Source organism: Archocentrus centrarchus, chromosome 3, assembly GCF_007364275.1.
Source record: "Archocentrus centrarchus isolate MPI-CPG fArcCen1 chromosome 3, fArcCen1, whole genome shotgun sequence".
NCBI lineage: Eukaryota > Metazoa > Chordata > Actinopteri > Cichliformes > Cichlidae > Archocentrus > Archocentrus centrarchus.
Genome location: NC_044348.1, coordinates 5044307 through 5053299, shown reverse-complemented (window position 1 = coordinate 5053299; position 8993 = coordinate 5044307).

Below are 8993 nucleotides of genomic sequence, written 5' to 3'. Positions count from 1 at the left end.
GCTGCCAACACTCCCACTCATTCCTAATACAGAATGGCATTATAGGCTTTATTACAGTGTCCCAGAGTGTGCAGGAAGGGGGTAAAAAGGGCACATTAGGCCTTTCAAACATGCACACAGTGACAAATGCCACTTGGACAGTGAGCTATGCCTACTTGCATTTCTGTTTGTACATAATATTAATTATTTCCAAAATATGCTTCTGTGTAACAAGCAGAAAGGGAAATCAAATGGCAACCGGTCAGCTCACAGCTACTAATTGGTTTCCACTGGGACTGCTAACAATGCAAATTAAGCCATTTCTCAGTTAGTGAAGCTGGCAGTGTAAAAACATTTCCCCCTGTGTGTAGCAGGCACACATGGTGAAATGAAACGGCAGAAATCAGCGTGTATTGTCACACCACCCCTTTAAAGTGCTCTCACCGGCGCACCTCATGAAAGCTGAGTCATCCCTGGCAAAATGAACGGATTCGTCCCCCCCCTCCCCAACACACACACACACACCTTCGTGGGGGGCAGGGGGGGGTTGGCATTTAACATTTCCATTGGAGTGAAAGTATTTAAACACGTGGCGATTTTTAACAGGGCACTTTCCCAAAGAGCAGACATCTGTAGAATGCAAGTTGTCTCGTGGTCTTGCTGCCTGAGTTTGACTTTAAATAGATGACAGAAATTATGACAGCCCTCTGAATGACCATTGTGCCCCCAGCAATTGTGTCCTGCTGCTGAAAATCATAATAAATCTCCCGTGCGGGCCTCCCTGCCTGTTGCGCCTGCTTACTGCGACAGCCTAACACAAGGAGTATGCCATGCTAATAATGCCAGTGCATGACATTTCCAAAATATCTCCTCCGGTACTCTCTAAGCAGTTGTCCATTTGATGCATGTCACCTGCTGCACCGTGTCCTGTTTGGCCCATCCGCCAGAGAGTGCTATTTTCAGTCCACTGGCAGAAGCTTGTGCACCCTTCACCTTCCACCTTTGTCCTAGGAGGTGATGTGATTTCTGAGTCTGCAGGGCAAACCAGCAGCAGTGTGCTGCGCTGCAGTTTGTCTGCAGCTGGTGACAGGAGAAGAAACATGCAGCGATTCATTCCCAGGGTCACCCAAGGGCAAGGAAACCCAAGGGTACAGAAACCTGTGTCTAATTTTGGCAATGGTTTGTATATTTTCTACTTTAAGCTTTGCTGAGATTAATAACTTATTTTTGCAGCAATTGCAAGGTTAGGCATGTATCATACTTTGGTCTAAGGCTGCATACAGGGAAATGAATGAATTGTAGAGATCTAGACTGCAGAGGGCTCCCATCTGATACATTAGGACCGCTCATTGGGGTGATACAAGAGAGATGATGATAAACAAAATAAGATTTTTGTGATATAAAATGTGACCCTTTTTTTCTTTTTTCTGGTGAATTACTGGAAAAGAAGAATAAATATGGTCTTAAATGGTAGCCATGTGACCTTTGACAAGTGGCTACATAGACATTGTATTCTTTTAAGGGGTCATGAGCTAAAAAGCTGTGTATGTTTGTAATATCAGGGAAACAGTACATGTCTGAACTAATTTAGCCGTGACTTTTAGCCAGCTAATGCTGTCCTGCTGCTACAGGTCAGTAGATGATCCCTAAACATGATCTGCTTCAGTGTTTTTCAATCTGCATGCTCTGCATCCTGAATAACTCTGCTGCAGAGATCGCCGGTCATTTCATTCTCATTCAAGGCTTCAGCTGTTTACCTTGTGCGCGCGTGCGCGCGTGTGTGTGTGTGTGTGTGTGTGTGTGTGGTGGGGTGGGGTGGGGTGGGGGGCAGTAACAAATGTAATCTTGAGTCTGTAGATGGCAGCAACACTCTTGGCCAATCTGTCTCAATAAAATGGAAAAAAGTCTTTTGTTTTGGCTGTCAAGGGCTGCCAACTGAAATTGAAATTAATTGGAAAATCCAGCGTGAAGGGAAAGAAACCAAAACAAAAAAAAAGACCGTAATCGTGAAAAAGAGCCACTCTCTGTGAGAAGAGCCGTTTCACTGTCTGCTCTTGTATACCTGTGTACAGGCTGAATGTATGCGGTCACACTAGGTGAATGTTTTATAAAATCCACAACATGCACAAAGGGATACATAGTGCGATTTAATAGAGAGTAACAGGGCTTCACCCACATGAGGATCACGTCTCTGGGTCAGGGATAAACCTCACTGTGAAGCAGAAGATGCTACCAGACAAATTAGGTTTATTCTACTCACTTGGACAATCTGTAAATTGACTTGCTGAACATGACTGATTATATTTGGCTATTTTTTACACTGTTATCAACACTTCTATTAAGTGCTGACTTCACTTTTTTGAGTCTCTGTGTGTGCGTAAGGAGGGTGCTGATTATGTAAGTCATTTACATTTCCTCCAATTTAAGAGTGACTGGCTCAGTGAAGTGAGAGACTGAGCTGCAGCAGCTTTCAAGCTCCCCTCAGACTAATACTGAAGAGCTGTGGGAAATAAAACCTCTCACTGAGCTGCCTCTCAGCTTTGAGATGTCACTAGTGCATCTGTTAGGGGGAAAAAAGGTGCATGAATGAACATATGGGTAAAGCTCCTGTCTGCTTACAAGAAGTTCACGTGTGGCTCTTATTCCTCTGCTTTCAGATACTATATCATACGCACATCATACATCACTCCCTGTCACTCACCTCAGCCCTGATTTGCTCCCTGAAGCATAGCACCCCCAACATCTGGCTCTCTCCATCCTCTTCCTCTTCTGGGTCACATCCCATTTCAGGCAGAGGAAAGTCTGAGTGTTGTGTTAAACCTTCTCCAAGGTGGTTTGACCAGCTGGCCTCTGATCTTCCTCAAGGCGGTTGTGTCGTCTCTGTGTGTGTTTCTGTCTGTTGAAGGGGGCGGGGGTATTAACTTTGGTGTGTTCCCTCAGGGATAGGCATCAGGGTTGCAGCTGTACATGTAGAATGAGGAGTCTGCAAGTCTACAGCAGTAACTTAAAGACGTAAGGAGGATTTGTTACAATTTGGAGCACACGTGTACATGCACATGCACATATGCATCTTCACTTAGTTAAAATACATTTAATGGTGGAACAAAACTCTTAAATATATTTACTCAAGTAAAATACTTAAAAAGATTGCTTTATTTTCTACATACTGTGCTTTTTACTTCACTAAATGTATCTGAAATTGGTAGTTACTTTCATTTATCATGATTTCACACATGGTAAAACTTGTTGACTCGGAACCCTTACGATGGGCTAATGCCATATCTGATAATCAAATGCTGTGCAAAAGTCTCGAGCCACTGCTAATTTCTTTATATTTTGCAAGGAAAATGGGAATTAGGAGCAGCAATTCATTAAAATGTGCAAACCTACATGGAAATACAGCATATAAGGCAAAAACAGTTTGTGCAATTCTGACAAGCTTGAAAGTCAATATTCGGTATGACCACCTTTATTCTTTAGCACAACCTGAACTCTCTTAGGTGAGTTTTCTTGTCATTTCTTTAAGTAGTCGTCAGGAATAATTCTCCAGGCTTCTTGAAGGACATTCAGAGCTCTTCTTTGGATGTTGGCTGCCTTTTGTTCTGTTCTCTGTCAAGATGATCCCACGCTGCTTCAATATTGTCTTGATCTATGCTTGAATATTTCTCAGAAAAATGGTCAGGTACAAGGACTGGACTGGAAATCAGTGAAAAAGCACCCGCTGTAAAAGATTACGAGAAAATGTGGCTCCTTGGAAGCAAAATATAAAGAAATGTTGGTTAAATTTTCCTTTGCTGGTAGTACATATCTATTTCATTCATGTAGGATTTTGATTGCGGGTTTTTAACCTGCAATTAATGTTGACACAAGTAGTACTGAGTAGATATGAGTATTGTCCACATGTTGTGTTTCTACTCTCAGATCCTTAATATTTCATGGAATGGAGATATCCTCAGGGAATGAAGTGCGATGAGCCAAAAGGACTTCTTTCATGCAGGGGATGAACTCTGCATGATAAATAAGAATTATTCTGAACTGTGAGTCATGCGCAGCTACTCTAGTAGAGTTCAAGAGTTAAAATAGAGACCTGTAAATGCACACAATAGGATTCCTCTAAAGTTTGAAACTTAAAGGTATCGATTATGCAGAGCGAGACTGTAAATGCTGATGAATGAACATGCAAGGGGAACTTTAATGTTGTAGTGAATTTCATTTTCACTCCCTTTTCACTTCTTTTTGGCAGTTTAATCTGTAAAAAATTAACTAGGGTTCATTTCCTAATTTTAAATTTTGTGTGAAAGCTTTGAAAAGGTGAAAAAAAAAAAGGGAAATGGCTTATCACTCACAGAACAGCAGCAGCCATACAGCTTACCGTACTGTCTTAATAATACAGTAAATTGTTTACATTTATTAAAGGGATAATGACAGAGCACAAGTCAGCGCACATTTCCTGCATGCATCGCTCTCTCTGGTTTAAATGCTGCATTTTAACTGATCACATCTCAGCAGTGCTGAGGTCAATGACTCTTTGCTGCACCCGATCAGAGCACCCGGGGACTTTAAGTGTGCATTAAAAGAAGTGAAGTGGATAATAAACAGCTTATCGACAAGCTTGGATTAGGCCAACCTTGCGAGATGGGAATGTTGGTACATTAATAAACTATCTTTAACTTTTTTTTTTTTATCTTTAACTCAGAAAATGTGCTCATGCAGGTAAAAATCCTAATTAAAGAAGGACTTCATCTCCAGAAATGCAGGGCCTGTAAAAGAATCTGTTGGGTTATTATTGGAGTTTCTGTTGGTGCCTGAACGAGAGGAGAAACATGCTTACTGCTGCTTATGGCAAAGGTGGAGGGAGACCCACAGTAAATATATATATCCGTTTTACATTGTTGCTCCCTAGCAGGTAAATTTGCCCGTGCTGTCATCAAACAGATAACAGGCGACAGCACAAATCAGTAAATGATATGAAATGAATAGAGTAAGCTTGAAAGATGCTACTATATATCTGCATGACTAGTTTTATTGAGGCAAAGCTGAAATGCGTAACAGTCTGTAGACACTTTTGTTTTCTTTCTAATTGGTCTTTCCTGACTGAGCAGCAGTGATACAAAGGACCCCCTCAGGGTGTCTGAATGCAGCACAGTATTGGCACAACAGTCAACGTTCTGGGGCATTCTCCCTGCTTGAAACATTTTTAAGTAGGTAATTGCATACTTATATAAATTTGCACACATGCACTAAGAATGATAATCTGATACCTAAATATTCATTCACTGGTGTTAAATACTGCTTGAAATTTTAATTCTGTTGTCCCGTGCATACACAGGGGGTCAGGCCCACTTCTGAGTCTCACGTGATCAATCTGAGGTGCTGCAGATGATTCAAGAGGGAAAAAACTTTATGTTGCAGAGAGTTGGATTGTGTGCTAATATTTGCACCTTGGCAGGAATATTGAATTGTATCTTTATGGGTCTAGAAAATGTCAATGTCCGTTTCATAAGGGATCAGAAGCTCAATAGTGGGTTCAGTATTTAACAGCATAAGCCAAATTTCACTAAATCTTGCCATCGATCTGCATCACTTTCTTTGGGAGTGCTGGCCCTAGCGGAGGACTGGGCTTTTCTGATTGCCTTCCTAGTTGGTGGTCAGATGATCTCTGGTCCTCTTGGCCAGTTCTGCTCTGGGACACCATTTAGACTCCAAGGAGAAGATGTGGCCATCATGTGTAACAAATCCCAACCCCTACATGAAAACCTGTCACTGAACAAGTAGAAGAACATGAATACATTTAATTTAAAAATGCTGCTCTCATGGTAATTAAATTAAAGTGTGGAGATATTAGCAATGTGTATTCAGTATATCAAAAGTAAAAAACTGCTCCCCTGTGGATTAAGTATAGTAGTTGGCTGCATGCTACACCGTGTTCTTTATGTGCTAATCCATTAGTGACTAAATTGTAGTCACAAATTAGGTAGTAGTAATTGCAGCCATTAGACATGTGTAGTGCAGTAAACTAACATTTGCCACATTACAATAGGCCAGTGTCTACCCCAGTACCAAGCCTTAAAACCCATTAATGGACAGTAACCAAGTACATTTACTTTTGAGTTTGCCCATTTTACATGCTGACTGCTATCTTATCAGGGATTTGTTTAAAGAAGGCTAACATTTTCAAAGACCACGATACAGTCTATATGACTGTTTAGTGGTTTCTTCTCTCTTAACCCTCTCAGATGGTTTGGTGTGAAGCAAAAAGGGTTAAATTATCTGATTTATAAACACATAAATGCATCATTCCTGAGATTTTGATCCATGCTGACATGATAGCATCACACAGTTGTTGCAGATTTGTCCGCTCCACATCCATGTTGGAAATCTCCCGTTCCACCACATCCCAAAGATGCTCTGTTGGATTGAGATCTGGTGACTGTGGAGGTCATTTGAGTACAGGGATCTCAGTTGAGATCATTTTCAGCTTTGTGACATGGCATGCCATCTTGTTGGAGGCAGCCATCAGAAGATAGATACACTGTAGTCACAAAGGGATGGACGGGGTCAGTAACAATACACAGGTAGGCTGTGGTGTTTATACGATGCTCAGTTGGTACTGAGGGTGCCAAGAAAACATCCCCCCACACCATTACAGCATCTCCTTAAAGGTTTAACATGCTGTGTGTTCAGAGATGCTCTTCTGCATATCTTGGCTGTAACGACTGGTTTAAGTTACTGTTGTCTTCCTGTCAGCTCAACGCGGTCTGACCATTCTCCTCTGACCTCTGGCGCCAACAAGACATTTTCTGTTTTTCAGACCATTCCCTGTAAACCGTAGAGATGGATGTGTGGGAAAATCTAAGTACATCAGCAGCTTCAGATCAACCTGTCTGGCACCAACAACCATGCCTTATTCAAACTCATTTCAATCACCTTTCTCCCCCATTCTGATGCTCGGTTTGAGCTTCAGCTGGTCTTCTTGACCATGTCTACATGCTGTAATGCACTGAGTTGCTGCCATATGATTGGTTGATTAGATAGCTCTGCTAACAAGCAGCTGAACAGGTGTACCTAATAAAGTGACCAGTGGGTGTATATTCTCTCTTCCTCGGTGTATTTTGTGTGTCATGGCCTTTCAAGCCATAAAGTCAGTATGTGCACATTAATAATTATTTGCTATAGATTTGTGTGTCGGCCTGCTGGTGGTAGATTCCTGCGTTTAGATTTGTGTGTCAGTTCAGTAATTTTATACATGACCCATCTGATGTGCCCATCAGGGTAATGGAGCATGTGGACGGTGATGGATGTTAAATACATCCAAGTTTTCAAGGCTCAGCCCACACAGGTAAATGTAAGCCCCACAATAGGTGCCACCAGACTCAAAATTTAACCTGTTAGTGAAAATAGTGAAAAGAAATTGTGTTTATTATTTTTCATTATTGCCAATACATTTTTCACAGCGACATTATACAAAACACTTCAATTCAAGTTCTTTTTTTATATACTTTAAACTATGCCACTATTCAACTTCATTTTTGCCTCAGCTGCTCAACACAAAATCATAACATCAGCATAAATCAGATAAAGTTTTTTTTTTCTAGATCGATGAGTCCTCCAGGTCTGCTAATCAAGTTATACTCACACCTGTTTTATTGATGAGAATGTTTTAACCATTTTAACATAATTTGGTTAAAATGTTGACATAGCAGCTGCTTTAATCTGGTTCAGATTATTAATGCTTTAAAGTTGTAACTTAGATATGACAGTGCATAATTCTTTCACGGTGTTTTCTTTGTCTTTCTTTTTCCTTCCCTGCATGAAAAGCCAGCAGCTGTTGACGGGCTGCACCTCCAATCTTATTGTATATGTGTCACTGATGGGAAAAGAGATGGAGGTGGAAGAGGTGGGGGCGCCAAGGGGGTGTGTGTGTGTGTGTGTGTCGGGGTTGGCAGCGTAGGGGCGAGGGGTGCAAGTTGCTGGGGCGTAAAAAGTCCACTACCATTTGTCACAGTCGACTCTTCCTGGCTGTCAGAGGGGCCCGCCTGAATTCTGCAGCAGAGGCCTCTGGGAGCATCCCACTGTGCATCTGCCAGGCAGTAACCTGAACCCCTGTTGCTCCCTTAGCTATGGAGGGTGTGTATGTGTGTGTTTAGAAGAGAAGGATCATGCAAAAAAAAAAGGAGGTTTGCCAAAACCATCTACCCATGTCAACCTGAGAGACTCTTCTGCAGTGTTATAACCTTCAAGGTGAGACTCGCAGAAATAACACAAACAGCTAAGATGCTGACCTAAAGATACACTATACTGCCAAACGTATTTGTGTGTCTGCCTTCACATGCGTATGAACTTGAGTGACATCCCATTCTTAATCCATAAAGTTTAATATGATGTCAGCCCACCCTTTGCAGCTATAACAGCTTCAACTCCTCTGGGAAGGTTTTCCACAAAGCTTAAGAGTGTTTATGGGAATTTTTGACCATTCTTCCAGAAGCGCATTTATGAGGTCAGACACGGATGTTGAATGGACTCTGTGCAGGCCAGTCAAGTTCTTCCACATCGAACTCACTCATCCATGTCTTTATGGACCTGCTTTGTGCACTGGTGCGCAGTCATGTTGGAACAGGAAGGGGCCATCCCCAAACTGTTCCCACAACGTTGGGAACTTGAAATGGTCTGAAGCATTAAGAGTTCCTTTCACTGGAACTAAAGGGCTGAGCCCAATTCCTGAAAAACAACCCCGCACCATAATCCCCCCACCACCAAACTTTACACTTGACACACTGTAGTCAGACAAGTACCGTTCTCCGGGCAAACGCCAAACCCAGACTCTGCAATCGGATTGCCAGATGGCGAAGCGTGATTCATCACTCCAGAGAACACATCTCCACTGCTCTAGAGTCCAGTGGTGGCCTGCACTTCTGCATCTGGTGCTTTGCACTGAGTTTGGTGATGTAAGGCTTGTGTTAAAATGTGTATTTTAAGAATAACTATGGATTAAAGAAACAGTTTAAGTAACAGTT